This window comes from Anticarsia gemmatalis, chromosome 12 (genome assembly GCF_050436995.1).
Source record: "Anticarsia gemmatalis isolate Benzon Research Colony breed Stoneville strain chromosome 12, ilAntGemm2 primary, whole genome shotgun sequence".
NCBI classification, from domain to species: domain Eukaryota; kingdom Metazoa; phylum Arthropoda; class Insecta; order Lepidoptera; family Erebidae; genus Anticarsia; species Anticarsia gemmatalis.
Window position 1 is genome coordinate 12,355,341 of NC_134756.1, and position 21,493 is coordinate 12,376,833.

Sequence of the window (21,493 nt, forward strand, 5' to 3'; positions counted from 1 at the left end):
TTTTACTATGAGCTATTGTAACATACGGGCCTACTTACGATACCATAAACGATACATAAGATTGTTATTTAATGATAGCGTTGCATACTAGTGAGCGCATAGACGTGGTGGTACGCGTACGTACCTACGACGCGTCGCGACATGTCGTCGCTCAGCGCGCCGCCGCCGCCAGAAATCTCGTAGGCATGCGCGGAGATACATCGCGTTGTTCACTATACATTGAACGCTCAAAAATGACTAACTCGGGAACCAATCATTTCCGAGAAATATCGTTGGAGTAAATTTCGCGCATACAGTGTCACAAACTTACCAGTAAAGTTTTCGGTTAGCTGTCATTTACACCCTGTATATTTGCCAGATGCACTTTTGACATCTACAGATTCCAGAATGTTCAACACTGACAAAAATTTACGCCGTTTAAGTAGTTAGATGTTATTTTTGAACGTGCAATAAAGTCCAAATACATGTAATTGTATTGTTTTAAGTATTTTAAAAAATCATAATTTTGTCGAAGCAACCATTGTTTCCAATATGCGTATTCACATCATAAAAAAATATTAAATATATAGGTACTCCACGAGAATCAATACTGCTCTATCCTGCATCAAATTAACAAAACATAAGCTAAAGATCAAGGCTAGACTTCAACTAACAGGTTTTTTGAAACAAAAACTAGATTCTTTTAAATTCTATTACTAAATAATTACTAAATACACCAGCGTAGGTACCTATATATATCTTTGATTGGTTTTTTGACCTGCTTGACAAAAAATTGCATCATTATTTTTGAGTACATTGGTGTGATATCACAAAATAAATTGACGTTTGATATTAAATATACATACTTAACAATAAAAAGGTGTTAAAAGAGCCTTAAAAATTGTTAAACTAAAATATAATATTTCTGAGTCACTGGTAAGCCAAATCTAGACTTTCATAAATCATAATGCCTGTGCAAACGTGAAATTAGGTATGAAAGTTTTCACATATATAGTTGTATAAAACGTTAATGTATTAGGTAATGCATACGGTCTGTCGGTCCGGCCATTCATCTTGTGTACATATAGAGATGGATTACATTCCACGGACATTTTAGTGGTAGAGCTTCGATTTTTGAGGAGTGAAATATTCTAGACTAATGAGGGCAGTAATTTAAGTGGCTCATGTAAGTAGTGTATGTTTAGGAATTTAATAGATTTTTTTTATGAAAATAAGACATATCATGAAGAGACGATAACGAAACATTACAGAATCATTAAGAACTGCCTCTGTGGCGCGGTCGGTAGTATATGCGACTGCGGTGCGAGAGGTCTCGGGTTCGAATCCTCGAAAAAAGTCTTTTCTGAGATTTTCTGTTAAGATTTCTTAGAGATTGCCCGGAGTTAGGAAGTTGAGGTCGAAGACCTCCGTGCCTCGGAGAGCACGTAAAGCCGTCGGTCCTGCGCCTGACCTCTCACTGGTCGTGTCGGTTATCCGTCCCACCAAGCTATGAGAGTGATGGAATAGAGAGTGTACCTGTATATTGTGCACACACTTGGACAGAAACTGACCGCCGTAGCCGTATATCGGATAGGAGGACATTACAGGATCATAATTTTGAGTACCTATTTTTATTTTGATCGAACTTATTGATAGGGCGCATTGAAAGGGCAGTTTTAAAGGAATAGTAATCTTAAGGCGAATACCTAATATTTATAAATAGTAAAATACATAAAATTACGCCTTTATCTCATAGCGGTAGGGAGACTAAAGAATATAAGATGAATAATATTTTTATTAAAAGGGACTAATTACATTTTACTTCTAAAACAAAACTAAAGTTAATTTTACTCAAATCATTGTCAAGATACTTTCAAGAAATTCTCTACACTTAAATCCAACTTTCTGAATGAAACCATCAAAGTATCAAACACAGTCGAACTATACAAGTATCAAGTGTAACAATAAAATATTGTTCTATAACTGTGACGTGTAAGGGGAGGGGGGCGGAGGCCTTACTCATCAATCAAATAGAAAATAAAGATAGATGGCCTATAGTGCTTCAGTCGTATCGAGTTTCAATTGTGTTTTTGTTATTTTTGGACTGGAATATTTGTATTGAATCCTATTAAATTATAATACATGCATACTATCACGCCATTTATACCTGATGATTTAGGCATAGGTGTATAGAATACAGCCACGTTTCGCCGTTGACAATGTTAGTCCCATGTAATCGGGGGCGAGCCTATTGCTACTTATCGGAATATGTTACCTGACTCCGGGTTACTGTAAATAGCATCTACCCGACTCAAAAATCGAGCCTGAAGCCTAAATTATATCCTTGACATGCAATATATTCATACGTTTTTATGCGCGGACAGCCTTTACCCCCGGTTTCTGAAGTACATTTATCGGTAGTTTATCTATTCAATAGCGTACTAAACGCTAATAAAAAAATGCTATTAAATAGATAATCTACCGCTAAATGTACCTCAGAAACCGGGCATTAGTGATAAACATATATTCGCTTAGCCTTTGTTCCAAACTATGTTGGAGTCGGCTTTCAGTCTCACCGGATGCAGCTGGATACCAGTGTTTTACATGGAGCGACTGCCTATCTGACCTCCGCAACCCAGTTACTTAGGTATTAACACGATACCCTTCGGTAAGACTGGTTGTCAGACTTTCAAGCTTCTGACTGCTCTTAACGACTGTCAAAGATCTTCGAAAATGACAGCCGGGACCCACAATTTAACGTGCCTTCCGAAACACGGAGCAACTCGATATGTATTGTATAAGATGGTCACCCATCCACGGAACAACCTCGGCAAGCGTAGCTTAACCTCAGAGATCGATCCGTGCGGCTGTTGTAAACTAAGCCACGAGCTCCTCCCGGGCATTAGTGATAAACAAGTTAAATATTATAATTATCACCAAACTCCTATACTGAATCTTATATTATCTTATCTTATCTTATAAACAACAAAAACCTTATATATTATACAAAATCTCACCCTACTTGTAATGATGTAGCGTCTGATCATAGCACGTTAACATACAAACATAAATCTCTATGATTTATTATATGTTAGTAATTGTGGAGTTGATAAAGAAATATATTACTGTTATGTTCTTAAGTGGGCTTAGATTACCAAGATCTTTATGTGTAAGGATTTATTTGAAGAAGAAAAATGAAGTTTGAGCTTCGTGGTAAATATACTGAGGGCCTGGTGTTATATTTATAGGAAGTACTTAATCATAACTTTTGAACTTTCGCGTTGCATGTTTAATGTATAATAGAATACGGGAATTAACGCGATAACGCATTTTACCTTAAAATGCCTGACGGTCGGCGCAGGTTGCACTCGCCGTGGTCGCAGACTGATCAGAGTAGTAGATAGTAGTTTAAGGTAATAGACAAAGAGGGCCCGTTGTCTGAATCACATTATTTTTTTGTAAGTACACACAATATCCTAAATCGATTGTATATATCCATGATAGAAAAAACATACAAACAAGGTTACTTTCGCATTTATGATATTAGCGTAAAGGTATAAAAATCGAAGGTAAAGTCTAGCAGAATCTTTGCAGATCCTAAACTGTTCCATATTAGGCTGGTACTAGATAAGGCTAGGCTTATCTAGGCAGTATACCTACATATCAAACGTGATCAATCACATGAAGCACATTTTCTCAGCGTCGCATAAGGTGTATCCTTGCATACAATTCTTGACCGTCACTTCATATATGGAATCGTCAATACGATGTGTATGACGTTCATTGTTTTGGTGACACACGAGGTTTACGGCACGTAGACACTGTTTGTAAAGAAACGGTGAGATTGTAGTAGTGTTTTCTTTTTTATTTCCGCAAAACCGGTAAGTAAGTGTAGTAATACAGTTTCTTTTAAAATTCGGCTGTGTTATTTTGTGACCGCCTAAGTGCGACCGTGTTTCTTGAAACTTTTACATTTTGTCTAGTGCCCGTGAAAGTAGCAGTAATAAACATTGTTATTATCATGCATAATAGTGTTTACTTAAATGATATAAAATTAGTTAATACTTAAATTTTGCTAATATTAAAATGCAATACCCTGTCGATTTGTTACGTTTTTAAGGCTGATCGAAAAGTCACACAGGCTACTAGTCGTGAATAATCGTCTTCTCAAAGTCTGAAAGAAGAAAAGAAAGTGCACACAGATGCAAGATGCACGGTTCAGCTAGTATTTAAAATAGATATCTCAAATAACTATTTCTCATACACGAAATATATTCTCCACACTTTTTTCTAAATTTCCAATTTATAATAAAGAGTTTAATGAACATTACTCGATGCAACAGCTGATAGTGATTCGCTTTCATATCAAACTCCCGAGAACGTCATCTGAACAATGGATGATAGTGTGTGAACTAAACTTGTCCGTACAATACAATTGCTTAGTTCTGTGTCGTAGAGAGGTCAACTTTCTGTCTGACCTCTCGATGCTAGTGCATTTATGTTTAGAATTTAGAAATGTTTACAGTAAAGAACAAGGTTATTTTCGCGAATTATTTCCTATCAGCATATTTGAGTTAGTTAAGTTTGTAGGTAGTTTCTTATTTACCACAAATACTTTTTATTTGAAATAAGATAAAGATTATCTTGTTTAACAATAAGACATGTTAATAGACGAAAACTATAATCAAATCTCAATTTCATGACTCTACACAGACTCTAATGTTAAATTTAGTATCACATACCTACTTAACACAAAACGGTATGATGACGATACTGAAGCGCCTTAATTCTTGCTTATAAATATGTGTATTTATGTGTGAATACTAATTCATAATTATAACTTTCAAATGCTCGCGTTGCATGTTTAATGTATAATAGAAAACGTGTCGGCGCAGGTTGCACTCGCCGTGGTTGCAGGCTGAGTGCAACCTGCGCCGAAACATTAGGCATTTTAAGGTAAAATGCGTGTTCGCGTTAATTCCCGTATTCTATTATACACTAATTCATAATTGCTTCCAATTATCATATCATAAATCAAGAAATCAATCATGCAATTACTTTGATATTATCTTTGTCAGTTTTTGTGTGATTTCATTAGCGTGTTCATAAATATGGCATGACTGCTGTCTTAATATTACGGACGATATGCATCTATGTGCCAGAAACATACGATGTTGATTACGTATAAAAACTTGCACCGGGTCCAAAGACCATTTTTTCCTATGATAAAACGCAAGCTTCTGCCCGTGATTTTGTCCGCGTTAATAGAATTACCGGGATAAAAAGTGGTACTTATGTGCTAATCTAGGTTATAAACTATGTACATACATATATGCACCAAATTTCATGAAAATCCGTTCAGTAGTTTTTGCCTATAGTAACAAACATTCATACGTGCAACTTCACAAACTTTCGTATTAATATAATATAAGGAAGGATTATAGCCAGTAAAAGACACACTAATCGGTAAACGAACAGTAAACGGTAAGCAACCATTGGCGTGGGCAATCCATAGATGGGTGAGCTCTTGAGCGCTCTTGGGTGTCTCCGTGATTCGGACGAAGGGCAAGTACAAAGCTATCCCCCGTATTTGTCTATTGTGAACTTACATAAACAGTCCTTAAATCATGTCAAAATCCTTCAGAAGACTTCACCAACTTTGACCGCAAAAAAAACGAAAAATAGATCACCTTTTACATAAGACTTGCCGCAAAACGAAATCACAAAATCTTCCAATATCTTTTCCAATTCAAATAAGCAAACAGCAGTGAAATTTCATAGCGCGGTCCTACGTAATGGATATTATGTCAGAGAGTAAACACTCGGCGTTCTACACTTATTGAGCCGTTTTATGTCCGCGACAAGTTTCCCGATGAGGAAAATCGTTTCTGATATTAAGATACTATCCGATGAAGATACTTTGAAATAAAGTTTTTGGAGTTTGTTGCTTTTATGGATTATTCACGCTGAGTTTATGATTAGTTCGTAATATTGTATTGTATATGGATGTAATTATTATAAAAACCATAACTTTTACAATGTAAGCTAGATAAATGATAATCACATAAGCCTTGTACCTGGCTGGAAGTCATAAATAGGATAGGCAGATTATTAAATTGCCATTGTCCAAGCGGTAATCACTGAAAATTTTCAAAGATAGGATGAAGACTTTTTTATTCATTTATTTCGTTCCGTTTGCAGTTAAGTTGCCTAACAGTGTGCCGCTTTAAAATGTAATTGGCGAAACTCAAGTATAGTTAAATAAGTTACGTTTATATTTTATATTAAATGTAAATAAAATTAAAACAAAACCTAATATTACGTTTCCAGTAAACCGTATATATGGTATTCATATTGCATGTATAGTATGTAAAAAGCCAGACAACAAAGAAAACAAGTCAACACATCATAACTGCAGTCATCATTTGCTTTTGTTTGTTTGCAATCTTTAACAAAAACTATCAACTATCGCGGAATCTACACTTTTATTCCCAAGGGTTTATTACAAACATTTTGTGCAAATTCACCGGTACTGATAAACATCTAGCTATGTTATGTATTGTACTATGATAACTCGGTGTGAAATCTAAGGTATACAGGCTGTTTTAATTGTGTAGTTGTTTGTCTAATTAGTAGGAAGATGAACCGATTTGCTATCATATCATATGTGAAAGAATAGAAAGATAGGAGGTACTTCATGTTGCAGATACTTGGTATAGTGTTATAAATATTACAAATGCTGAATTTGGATGCTTAGATGTTTGGACGTTAGTATGTTAGGATGGATAATAATAATAAATAAATATTATTGGGCAACTCACACACGGTCCACGATTCTTAACTAATATGGTAACCAGACAACTGATAAACATACTTATATACTTCTAAATACATACTTATATAGATACATTAACATCCAGGCACAGAACAAATACTCCGTGCTCATCACACAAAGATTTGTCCCGGGTGGGAATCGAACCCACCACACGCGGCGCTATGGTTATTGCGGCGAGGTGACCGCTTAAACCGCTGCGCCAATGCAGTTGTTAATAACTCAATCACGTTAATTCTACACAATGAATTTTAATAAAATTTTCTATACAAATAGCTTTTGGTGTATAAAACAACTACATCTGTACCTACATTTTAAACGTTGTAAACAATAAAACTCTTTAGTTCTACCACTGAGACACTACTCAAAGTTCTTAGCAATGTCTAGACATATTCTCACACGAGTAACCTTACAATATAAGTACGTGTTTATACAAAGACGTTTCACGCGAATTTTCCTGCACAAATTGAACTCATCCAATTTCATATTTCGTAGAAATTCTATTATAATATAAGTAGAGATCTAACAGTATTAAAATAATATGTTGAATACAATTTGTATCAAATCTGAATTGATTAAAATTTACTGTTATTTTGTATTCAATGTATTTTTTATCATTTTTGCATTTAAATAACGTGATTACATTTAGATGCAAGACATAAAGAAGAACAATAATTATAAATAGGTATATGAAAAAAAACAGAAATATATTTTACCTAATTTCAGTTCCTCATTTTAGAATACCAGTATATGTCACAAAAATACGGTTTTTAACTGAAACATGACTCTTTTACCTTATACTTTTTTCGCTTAAATTTCCGCGTCTTTCTACACACCCTTTACAACTAGAGAGCTAGGATTCAGACGAAACAGCCTACTTCATCCTTCAATGTCGAGTCTAGCTACTGTAGTACCTATGTGTTAGAAAATGTGACACTTTTTGGACACTCGCACTATGTAGGTATATCATGATATACTCATCATGAAGTTGCTGCTTTTGTGAATTTTTAAAAATTTTGAAAACACTTTTTTATCTGAGTAACATTTATTTAACCAAGCCTGTTTTCATGAACAATCACAAAGGTATTGAGAATTTCTATTAAACTGCAAACAAGGTTTGCCATTTCATTCATCATTTCCATTTTCGCTGTAACTACTCAGCAGTCCAGCATTTGACTACTGGGAAATAAAACACAATTATATATTATTACAAAACATGTTACCTATAATTCCTTGTCACCTTACCGATAAAAATTATTTCAGAATGTTGTAGACATTAAATCCTAAAAATAACTTATTTGATTAACCTGACACTATTATTCAATAGCTAATAATCTATCTGTCTTATCTATCCACACAATTTCAAATCTACCATTAAATCTAATCGCGTGTACATATTTACTTAAACAGCCTGTAATAACCGATCAGGTTGTAATTAGATCAATTAAACTGATTCATGAGTTAAGATATTTCAATTAACATCATTATTAGTATGTAATTATTGACGAAGTTACAGGCATTGTTTACAAGTATGTGCGTAAATTAAAGCGATTTCGTTTATGGAATGTGTATCGTCTCAAATATTCTAACGAATTTCTTTCAAATTATTGCACAGTTCAAGTAATTTGTAGTCAGTTGTAAATAAATTATTACTGACTTTAAAGAGTTTTTGCACATAATATGTGGGATTTCTAACTCGTATTTAAGCTGGGTTTCATGATGCTTTCACACAGTAACTTAACCTAGTGATTTTCTTCAGTTGTTTTAGTTAGCAAGTACTAACTAAAACAACTAAAGAGAATCACTAGGATCTTTACAATTCCTTCCAAAGAGAATAAAAGTGATAACTATCCATTAGTCTACCATAGTTTAGAAACGTAGATATTTTTTCTAGTATTTAAAGAGGATAAGCCTTAGCTAAAATGAGTATTGAGACAAAATTGATATTAATCATTATACGTAAAAGTTCTAACATTTCAAATTACTTCGATTTACATACCTAAGTTGCATCCAGCTTAACTAAAGAAGAAAAAATGTCAATCAATAACCAACAACCTGTATAAAAGGAAGAATTAAAGAAACTTAAGTAATAAAACATTAAGCCACAGTATCGAGGAAAAATCCGCCAAGTTAACACAAATATGTCACTAATTTACTCCTTGTTACATTAGTGGGGTGATTGTGTCCTTATCATGGAGTGTTTCACTGAGGGATTCGTTAAATGCGTGATAGTAATCGTGCACTTATTTCTTGTTTGCTCTTCCGTTTGTTGAGCGTAAAAAGAAATTTGATTCGGAAGAGATTACAAAGTGGACTGATATTGTAGTGCTTAAACAATTTTTCATTCTTCAGAAACTATTAACATTGGTATGTATCACTACAAAATCTATGATAATATACAAAATGTATCAAAGTGTGTAATAATTACTAAATGAAATAAAAAAATATTTTCTTAAACCACAGAACTCGAGTAGCTTGTCTTGGTTAAACATTTTTTATTTATTTCTTTTTATTTTATATATTTCAAATTGTATTTCTATAGTTATTTGTTGACAATCAACAAAAACTAAACTGAATTCCAACCAAAAATATTATTTTCGTAATTAATAAAATTAGTTACAATTAAAAACCCAAAAGCCGACTTCTTATAACCTAAACTTCCACGTAGTAGGTCTCCTTATCAGTCCCAAGCGAGTGTTCCATTCATCTACGTCGTATAAGGTACTTCATTACTAAGGACGAAGGACACTCAGCCAAGGACACGCTATTTCACCTTCACTTACTCCACGTGTGAGATTTTCGAAGAACTTCCAAATGTCTTTTTGAAATGTAATTTATATCTTCTGAGAAGTGTAATTTAATTATGTCTTGGGAACTGTTGTAAAATGATTGATAAATTGAATAAATATTATTACAAGGCCCATCCCTTCCCTGATTTGAGAGGAGGCTCCTGCCACGCTAGCTGTAACATAGTACGTAATAGGTTAAATAAAAAATACTGAATCTTTTATGTGAATTAGCATTTAACATGATGGCTTGACATTTTGGCACAGGCATAGGTGAAGCTAAACCACTTGAACAATTTCGCTATATCACAATGAACAATTTTAGTTTCGCCTCGAAAGAATGGCGCGGCACGACGGCAAGGATATTACAGTGAATTGAGAGTTTTTTACACTGAATCTACGTTCAGTTTGCTTTTTTTGAAACCACTATAATTATGTGTTCAAATTATTTTTATTTGGTGATATACAGGGTGTGGCGTAAATAATGGATAATCCTTTACCAGCGGATGGGCGACTTCTCGACTGATCTAAAAATTAAAATTTACCTCTGGCACAAGTATCATAGTTTTTGAGATTTTGGGCATTTTGTGTGTTTTTTAAGAAAGCGATTTACCCTCTTAGTTTTTGATGCTGTGATCACAAATTAAGGCTTTTTTTAAATCCGTTTTTTGCAAATAAATCCTGAATAGATGTGCTATTGAATCTACAATCTTGTTTTGTTATTACTACTTGTTTTTTATTTAAATTATGCATTCAAAGTTAAATTGTATAATCTTTCACAATTTTCGTGCAACTTTGAGCACTTGTGGTGAAAAAAAAATGTATGGTGGCTTTACTGCCCACGCCATAAATAATTTCTAAATTTTATTAGAATTCTAAATTGGTATAACATGCAGCATTAATACTGATAATTGCCAAAATATTACATAGAACTTAAATTATTAACACTTTTGCCGGTCGACTAATTTTATTTTTGCACGCTAAGCGCGTTCTAGATTCAATAACACATCAATTCAGGATTTAATTGCAAAAAACGGATTTAAAAAAATAGTAATATAATATAATTTTTAGATCAGTCGGGAAGTCGCCCATCCACTGGTAAAGGATTATCCATTATTTACGCCACACCCTGTATATTGTATAACATTATCTGATTACCATAGTACAAGCTCTGCTTAGTTTAGAATCATATGACCGTGTGTGAGTTGTCCAAAAATATTTATTATTATTATTTATTTATGTAACACTGGCCGTGGTCGTTTAACAGTTATAAATCAATATTTATTTGAGCTATCTATAGAGTAGAATGAATACGGACAGAAATGTTTTTAGCATTTAATAAATATTGGAAAAGCTGTGTTTTACGTCGGTAATAAATTACAAGTAGACTAAACATATTTTTTGTGATCATAAATTAGTATATCCAAATCTCCGAAAAGTCCTAGATATTTATACATATTTAAATATTGTCACTAATCAGCGTGTCCTATGTCCAATATTTTTTCAAATAAAATATATTTTCGCCAATTTTTATGTTAGTAGATGTACAAAACCAAAAGGAATTATAAGTATTTTAAATGTTTTATGAAACAAACATTTGCTTTCTAGTCAAAATTATTCCCAAGATTATAGATTAAATACGACATACATATAGTTTATAACCTCCACTCATACATAGGATACTTTTAAACCCAGTTAATATTTACAAAACATCACGCCTGTCATATCCGAAGGAGTACCTAGTCAGAGGTGTACCAAATATGGGTGTGTTTCGCAATTTACAGTTTAAGATTCATGAAGTTGGAGAGCCTATTGCCACATATCTGATACGTAATCAGACTTCAAGCTACTATTGAGAATAATCTAATTTAATTTAAATATTCCAATATTTGCCCAACCCAAGCATAGACCCGAAACCTCTAAATCACCAGTCGAAACCGTCGAAGAACATAACTTTAATAAAACACAATGCTCATTCCTCGTGGTCACCACCAACGATACCAAAGGCCACTTGAACACCATTACGATGGTATCGGGCACTAAGTAGCGTGCCAACTGACAATTCTTGCTAACTGCCAGATAATGGTCTGAAAAATACCAAGAACATTTTTCATGGCGTAATCTACAGGTAATCTTATGTTTGGTGGTGTTTGGGCCAAGTTGATGAAATGCTTCGTTAAATATTAATGTTAATTTAGTCTTGATTATTTTTTGTTTTTAAAAAGAACTCTTGCAATAAGAATTGCTCTTGTGTCGCGGGGACATTTACAAACATACAAACAATGGACACAAAGCACAACCGAAACAATTATTTGTAGATCACGCAAATAATTGTTCCGTGTGGGAATCGAACCCACGACCCAACACAACGGTAGCGGCGCGCGTGGCGAAGTAAATCACTGTGCCATGGAGGCAGTCCATGGTACATTGATGGTACAGTATTCTGTGTTTATGTTTTGAGAATGAAAATTTAGAAATTTTGTGTTTATAAAATTCACTTTCTGCCTTATTTAAATTGTTATTAGTTACACAGTGCCTTGATTTTTTCATTTCTTGATAATTTCGGAATCGATCGAATGTATAATTTATCAGAACCTTACATCACGTTAATTGGAAAGTATACAATTGAAAACGAATAGTTTAAAGTTTAATTTAGTTGTTTACTTGATGCTATATACATATTTATCTAAAATATAACGCATACAGAAGCTATTAATTTGTCACACTGTTCCTCATTTCTAAACCGAGACTTTTCATATTATTTGTTATATTTCCGCACTAATCCATACTAATATTATAAATGCGAAAGTAACTCTGTCTGTCTGTCTGTCTGTCTGTCTGTCTGTCTGTCTGTCTGTCTGTCTGCTACTCAATCACGCCTAAACTACTGAACCAATTTGGATGAAATTTGGTATGGAAATAGTTTGATACTCGAGAAAGGACATAGGCTACTTTTTACCCCGGGAAAATGACGCATTTCCCGGGAAAATTCAGGTTTCGCCACCGAAGTCGCGAATAATCAATATTATAATGACATTGAATTAACAAAATTCCGTTGTCATGGCAACAGTTTTAATGGCGGATATGCTTTAGCGCGAGTTATATGAGATATCCATACTAATATTATAAATGCGAAAGTAACTCTGTCTGTCTGTCTGTCTGTCTGTCTGTCTGCTACTCAATCACGCCTAAACTACTGAACCAATTTGCATGAAATTTGGTATGGAGATATTTTGATACCTGAGAAAGGACATAGGCTACTTTTTATCCCGAGAAAATGACGCATTTCCCGGGAAAATTCAGTTGGTGAACAAAGTCGCAAATAATCAATATTTTAATGACATTGAATTAACAAAATTCCGTTGTCATGGCAACTGTTTTAATGGCGAGTATGCCTTAGCCCGACTTCGTTATATTAAGAGATATAAATAATTTTGAGAATATTTTTCGTGAAAAAAAAGCATATTTTATATCATCACGCTACGACCAATAGGAGCAGAGTAACAGTAAAAAGTGTTACAAAGACGTAGAAAATTCTGACCCATTTTCTTTTATGTGACGCAAGCGAAGTTGCGCGGGTCAGCTAGTAAATAATTTTGAGAATATTTTTCGTGAAAAAAAGCATATTTTGTTGTTAAGGAATAATTAAGCTTTGTATTAGTAAAAAAAAATCATTCACGCGAGCGGAGCCGCACGGGTCAGCTAGTCCATACTAATATTATAAATGCGAAAGTAACTCTATCTGTCTGTCTGTCTGTCTGTCTGTCTGTCTGCTACTCAATCACGTCTAAACTACTGAACCAATTTGCATGAAATTTGGCATGGAGATATTTTGATACCCGAGAAAGGACATAGGCTACTTTTTACCCCGGGAAAATGACGCATTTCCCGGGAAAATTCAGAAAATTCAACGAAGTCGCAAAATATCAATATTATAATGACATTGAATTAACAAAATTCCGTTGCCATGGCAACTGTTTTAATGGCGGATATGCCTTAGCGCGACTTCGTTGTACTAAGGGATATAAATAATATTGAGAATATTTTTCGTGAAAAAAAAAAGGATATTTTATATTATCACGCTACGACCAATAGGAGCAGAGTACCTAACAGTAAAAAGTGTTACAAAAACATGGAAAATTCTGACCCATTCTCTCCTATGTGACGCAAGCGAAGTTGCGCGGGTCAGCTAGTAATTTTATAAAAGGCAGAATTTATAAAACTTGGCTTACTCCTTTCAAGCCTTTTTATAGGCTTCCTTACGCTACATTAATCGGATGTATACCTACAGCTATCTGAGAAAAGGTATAAAAGGAGTTTCAATAAAGTGTCAGTATCTTCGTTCCTATCGGTAAGCTTTGAAGATTAATGTTGATAACTAGGACTGTTGCGTGTTTTAACCGATAGTATTCAATTTATATACAAAACTTTTACATTCTTTCACTATATTCTATACATTTTTGTAGAATCAAAGCCAAGGATTTTTACTTACGTTCTGATTTAGAAGAATTCAAGTTACGGCTGCTCTACTCTATCTCTGTTTCTTACAAGTTCTGGGTCTCGATTCCCAAGTCAGGCATAGTGCTATTGCTTATTGCGTGGAAACAAGAATGTATATAGTGAAAAGTCTATCATTGTATAAACTCTGCATGTATCTCTGAGTTTACAAGTGTAATGCTATAAATAGAATACTAATAACGGAACAGCTAACTTTCTGTGAGTGACATAGATATTTGTTCTTAATGAAAAATTGGGAATCAAATCTCCGACCTCGGCGTTACTGTAGTGCCGTGGAGACTACCTGAACTTCGACATCCACATGATTATAAGCCAGTGCCATTCCACTGCTTAAATCTCTATTATGAATGTTTTAAAATAACTTTATTCCACAACTTCCAATATATTCTCAATTTACTTTATTACAGAAAAAAGTAAAGCAATACTCGTAACCTCGTACATATAACGGGTTATTGGAACGTTCACCAGACTGCAAGCCAAATGTCTTGTTTATAGCCAATATACCCTTGTATTGTTCTCTCTACATGCTAAAATTATTACTCCAGGCAGTTTAAAAACTACATGTATTCGTTTACTGAAATATTTATACAGAATATTTTAAAAAGGCTGTTACATATGTATGTGTACATATAATGCGGAAAGCTACGGTTTATGTCGCTGCAATTCACGAGTATTCATCAATTTCCACGTAAAAACTAAATGAAGAACTTGAAATTTTATGTTTCCTTCCTACTACTGGTTCTTCTTCTTGTCGTATGGTTAGTGGTCAACCTAGTGTCAAAGTTGTTCAAGCCGCCCGAAGGCCTTCCACGTGGCTTAACGACTGTTATCTTAATTGACAACAACCGGGACCGACTTTTTACGTGCACTCCAAAGCACGGAGACGCCCATTTTAAATACCACTATGCGGTCACCCATCTATGGAACGCCCCACAGATCGTTTACCGACCGGGGAGAGCAACTGGCTACTACTACTGGTGACTGGCCCACACTGACAGGCTAAAAATATAATCAATAGATCATGTATTTATCATAAAATTTTTCATGATCCATTAAGAAAAATGAACAGCTTTTCATACCTTCGGAAATATTTGATAGTTATTCATAAAGTTAGAAAACACTACAAATATATTTGTAGTAATCACAAATAACATCATCGCTGCTAACAGCGGTTACGTATACCTGTATTTGAAAATCGTTTCCAATAATCATAGATATAGTCTCTACATAACCCAGCTTAAGCCAATTGAGAGCAAAATTCATAGTCGTGTGTCCACAAGAGCTTGTGCGACAATTTCAACAGTATTAGTGTGTGTGAATGTAAGGCGCTGTATCAAGTAAAGCGATGCAAATTCAACCTAACCCCGTGTATGCACTGTGTTCGTGTATTAAGGTACAAAGCCTTGTGTTGTTCGTGTATTATATGTACGAGATGCATTGGGTAATTGGGATAAGATGGTTATTTCGTTGTTGGTGTTTTGGTCAATAATAATTGTGTAGTGTATAGGAAAAGTGTAACATTTAATTATAATTTGGTGAATAGTTTCGGATATTTTGTAATTTACCAGACAATGCCTTGTTGTTAGTTCGTTAGTAGTAAATAACTGGAAATTTTATGTAACTTTAAGTAAAGAAGTACCTAGGTTCTACATAATAAATATGTACTTAAAAAAAAATATTTATAGCTAAGTATTTGATATTTAGTGCCCTCAAGTTTCGCCTTTTGATCATTATTAAAATAATTTTAGTTAAAGTATTTTTCACGACTTGGAAACCGTGGTAACAACAATGTTAACATCGTATAATCATTTTTACTTACTCCTACATCAAATTGCGTGGGTGTTTCTTGTAACACAAATAGTTTCTAAAAAGATATAGTAAGAAGATTTCAGGGAAAATGCACCAGATTGTTTCAGTTACGTGATCAAACCCACAGAATGTTACATTGGCCACAGTCACGGTATTAGCAATACACCCACATGAAACATTACACGAACACCAATAATAATAATTTAGAGAAAATTGTGTAGGTATTTACATTGTTCATAAGACATAGATTTTTATGAAGATTATATTATCTATTCTTCTACTGAAAGCGCTTTATGAAGTATATAATTTTTGAAAAGTATTATGGCATACGGGGAAGGCCCAAACGGAGATGGCGGGACGACATAGACGCGTTCCTGGAAGATTGGCCGGAAGCAGCAAGCGACCGAGGGGACTGGAAGTCTAGGGGAGAGGCCTTTGCTCAGCAGTGGGACACAGAAATAGGCTAGAGAGAAAAAAAAATGGCATATACAGATATACTAAATTCCGAAATTTACCATTGAAACTTTGAGATTTAATATTAATAAGTAACTTAAAAACTTTACTTGGCAATGGCGCTTGCGAACCTGAATCTAAGCAAAATTCTGTTTGAAAATTATCAACATTAGTCATGATATACATTGCAAATAAAAAATAAGCCAATCTTTTTCTTTAAGACTGCTTTTATCAGACACATATGTATTATTAAAAAACCTACATACCTTTTCATAAAACAATCTCGCATATAACTACAACGAGAGTACGTATTAAACGAGAGCTAGGAACAGCTCCGCGATGCATGTCAATATAAGCAGCCACACAACATGCGCTCTGTTTACCGCTCAAAAGCACACCCAACTATCTCGTCGAATTTCAAGGAAAGTTTTAAACAGTAAATATATGGAAATTTTACAGACTACTTGTTCTTTCTATTTCACTAGCTGACCCGCGCAACTTCGCTTGCGTCACATTAGAGAGAATGGGAAAAAAATTTCCCCGTTTTTGTAACATTTTTTCCTGGTACTCGACTCCTTTTAATCGAAGCGTGATGATATATAGCCTATAGCCTTCCTCGATAGACAGGCTTTCTAACACTGAAAGAATTTTTCAAATCAGACCAGTAATTGCTGAGATAAGCGCGTTCAAACAAACAAACAAACAAACTCTTCAGCTTTATAATATTAGTATAGATTAAGCTTTTATGTGTGGGTTTAATTATTGTCTGATTTTCACACTTTTAAATACCACATTATTAGTGTTGAATTTCCTTTTTTTGAGATCAGGTTAATATCAACTATGGTTTACGTAAAGGTTTTACCTTACATATTTTTCTGTCTGTATCACGCTAAAACCATTCGACAGATTTAGATGAAACTTTAAAGTACAGCAGTTACTGCTTGAATATAACCCATAGGCCTTAAAAAAAGGAACGAAATACTTAGTCCGAAAGTCAAATACATTAAAGCAGTTAAAATTTGTGATACAGTAAGAGACGTCTTAAGAATAAAAACAAACGCATAACCATATAAAATTTATGTGCAACGTCACTTACACCTTTACCTAAAGTAAAAAAATAAAAGCATGCTATCTATCAACCCCATAGAACATAGATGCCATAAGCATAAGGTATTTGTTCAATATCTCACGACGGCAATCGAACTCACAGTCTGTTAGTGACAGACACCGTTTGTCATTGTCTGAGGTGCTCAGTAAAGTTTGATGTTTGCTGCAAAATTGTGAAGAGTAGTTTATAAGTGAATGATGTCTCTGGTTGGATTGCTTTTCAAATTGTTTGGAGAAATGACGCTGATTGGTTACGAGTTGAACCGGCTTATTGACAAACTTGTTTAATTATTACACGTAGCATAGTCAACATGAGATTTGTCATTGTCAACTTTATTTCGTTATCTTTTCTGTTTCCAAGCTGAAACTTACACTATAAATAAGGGCTAATATTAGCTATGTATAATTACGCCAACAAACATTTGCGTCTACTTGTTGCAACGCAGAATTAAATTTTATTATTATCGGCTACCTTAGTACATCTAACAATGCTTTTCACCTAAAATGAAACCTAGCAAAAAGCACTTCCTGACTTCCAAAAATACTTAAAATCGAAAACCTTCTCCAAACCCTCTTTAAAATAACCTTGAAACTTCAAACGCTACCTATATTCAAAAATATTCAACAGCCTTTCGAAAAACTGGGCCTTTTTATGCCTATACGATACATGTATTATATTTGCGTCCAAACAATCGTGGAGGCTTACCTGACGAGGTACTGTGGAGGACTCTTGAAGCCCTCGAGGAGTTGCCTTCACCTCCAAAGTGGTTCCATGCATCCGGGATTTTGACGGATACTGTGTTTTCGTATAAAAATATTTTTTTTTACGTCTTATGAAGTTGATATATTAGTGGTTGTTTGTGGTTAGGTTTATTTTTAATAGCGCAATAGGTTTGGCAAACTTACTTATATTCTTTAACCATTAGGTACATACATAATGTCAAGCAGTTGGTTGTTTAAACGTATCAACCAAACTTTTGGTGCTTACTTAGAAATCGGGCAAATGAAATCAGGATTTTTTACAAATGTACTTAAAGTTATGTCATGCATATTATTTATACTTACACATCGTTTAAAAGGGTAAACTATTAAGAGAAGTAAAAGACCTCTAGTTCTGCAAAACAATATTTAATATGTCCAAAGTTGCAAGGTAAATCGTGATTTTCTGATCGCATGGTCATCGCAGTCCTATTGTTCTAAGTTCTCTCGCAACTTTTCAGCAAACTCTCTACCTTATCCTCGATGGCTACATGTTATATGTTACAATGGACTTAATACTTAAGTAATTAGTTCGTACTTCATTAATTTAATAACGAGAACTTATACATCATGATTATAAACACCTGAAGATTTCATTACAAATTAATTTTACTGTTAACCCCAAAGGAAGCTAGCTCAATACATTTACCTTTAGCTTTTATCCCGGGAACATGCAGTACCTACTTTATCTATTTGTACTAATAGGTATCCAAACCTAGAATATCTTAGTGTACAATGCACATATAATTACGTCTTGCTCCAATAAGATAACTAGAAACTCCTCTTTCTGCGATCCCTACAAATCTTTTATCCTCCATTCTCGTTCATACATCTTGTTCTACACGGTCACTGGTTTCAAATACTGCTTGACCTAACAACTATAATCAGAAGCCAACAATAAACAAAGAGCAAAACCTTAATAAATCAAAGTACTTCAAAACCCTAAGGGTTTGTTCACAAGCACTCAAAAAAATAAAGGTGAATCAGACAACTTACCTTACGATTAGTTCTATCAAATACAAAAAGGTGAAATAGACCCTATTTTGAGGCTATAAAGTCTATATTTCTTTAAAGATTTATTTATTGATCAGTTAATGGAGGCTAGTTAAAGTTAGTTGTCTTGAAAAGTACTTTGTATGAGGGCTCTTTGAAGATTGAAAGGAAAATTGTAATGAAAGCAGCGAAAATGTTTAATTGAATCAGTTTAAACTTGTTAAAGGATTTTAATTTTACCTGTTGCATCCTATCGTTGAGTTTTGGATTTTATTAATAGCTAATTGATACTACTTCAGTTAACATCCATAGCCAGTTGCGCTCACTGGTCGGTAGACGATCTGTGGGTTCAAAGTCAAAGTCAAAGTCAAATATTCTTTATTTCATAAACTTTAATAAGTATTTGAAATCGTCAAAATATTTTTTATCTGCCACCGTTTCGGAAAAGCTGTTGCTCGTGAGAAGAAACGGCAAGAAACTCACGGCGGCTCACGGTTAAGCAAATCTTGGCGCAGTCATTCCATAGATAGGTGATAGCATAGTGTTAAACTTTTGTTACATGAAGCACATTTTCTTTATACCACACATGACTTCAATATCGAAAGTAGTTTGTCCGTAATCCAAAAAAAAAAATGGTTGTTTTGTTGTCGGAGGCAATGCAATCGAGTACCTCAGAAGAGCGAAAAGCTCTCGCTAACCCTAAAATTGATGAGAATGGATCCATAAAATATATACCTTCTCCACTACGGACCTCGGTCAAAACAAACGTTTTCTATAAAATACAATTAACAACAGAAATAATACAATTATAAAACCCACTTTTCGTAATGGAAGGTGCGGAGTGCGGACTGTTAATGGTCCTACGATCTTTTCCAATCAGTTCTATGTTGAATAAGAGAAGGGTTTTAAATGTAATTTAGAGAGTTGAAAAGTGATTACTATTTATTGTTTTAGTTGAAGTTATATTGAGTGTTTTAAACTTAGGTTTTATAGGCTTCAAATTGTGGGAGTCGTTAGTTTTTATTCATTGTTAGATTGGTTCATTCATTCATTCATTTGTTTTTAATTCAAATTTTTGCTTTCTAAACTATAATTTAGAAAACGGACAACTATTAAGGACTACGGATTGTATGATGCAGCATAATTATTTATTTTACTAAAGTACGATTAAAGCTGGTATTTGTAAGTTGTTACTCTGATAAGATATTCTCTTCTCTGCATCCATATTTTTATTACTTGATCCTGATCATCTTTTCTTCTACTTTACCCATTTTGCAATAAGATGTGACTCATGCTCTTACAACCTACGATCGGACTGATTCATACGTAGAAACATCCGTAACCCTCGTAGCAACCTAAAATTCAGAAATTTGAAAAAGAACTGTGGCTTATAAACATCGCAATGCTTTTAAAAGGGCATACGGTTTAACACGTACTACAACAATATCAAAAAGCCAATCAAATTAATCGAAAGACCATTTCAAACGGTTCACTGCTCAAAAAACCTTCAACAAACAAACTTAAGAAACTATTGTCGAAACTAATGTATAGACAAGCATTTCATCCATTCAATCAGTTCGCCGTAGCGTACGGGAAAGAAAAGAAAATAGGTAAACTTGTACGACCTCCGGGACGCTTTTATTCTATCGGGAGGATTTATTGGGATTAAAGATCGCAATATCTACGAGTGTTATGGTAACCTGGTACTTTTCACATTGACTTTTGTTAGTTTTATCGGTTTTCATAGAAAATGATTTTCTATAAATTTTATTATTACTTTATTATATTTTAAAAGCTTTCCACGGTGATTTTAACGCTCGAGTATTTGATTCTCAAATTATGGCCCCTGCTATTCGTGATAATTTTTATATTAAATGAAAGTGACAGCTCTCCTTAAATCTGAACTTGAAGGATTTTTTTTAAATAAGTGTTTAATAAGTGCAGTGATAGCCGAGTGGTTTAAGTTGGTAGCAAAAAAGTAATGATAAAAAAACGGTTTCTCGAGAACATATATTTTTCTTATTAATCACAATAGACAAGATAAAATTAAATATTTGGGGGAAACAATAAAATATACCAGGTCTGAGGTCAGTGACGTTCTTGGATTTCAAATATGTAACCACTGTTTCATATCATCACGAACATTATACGGACATTTTTCTACAACTCTTGGCCTCGAAAACCAACGATCTACCCCCTCATTCTCTATCTTTTCTTTTACTTTCTTTAAAGACGATGAGATAACATAAAAATATAT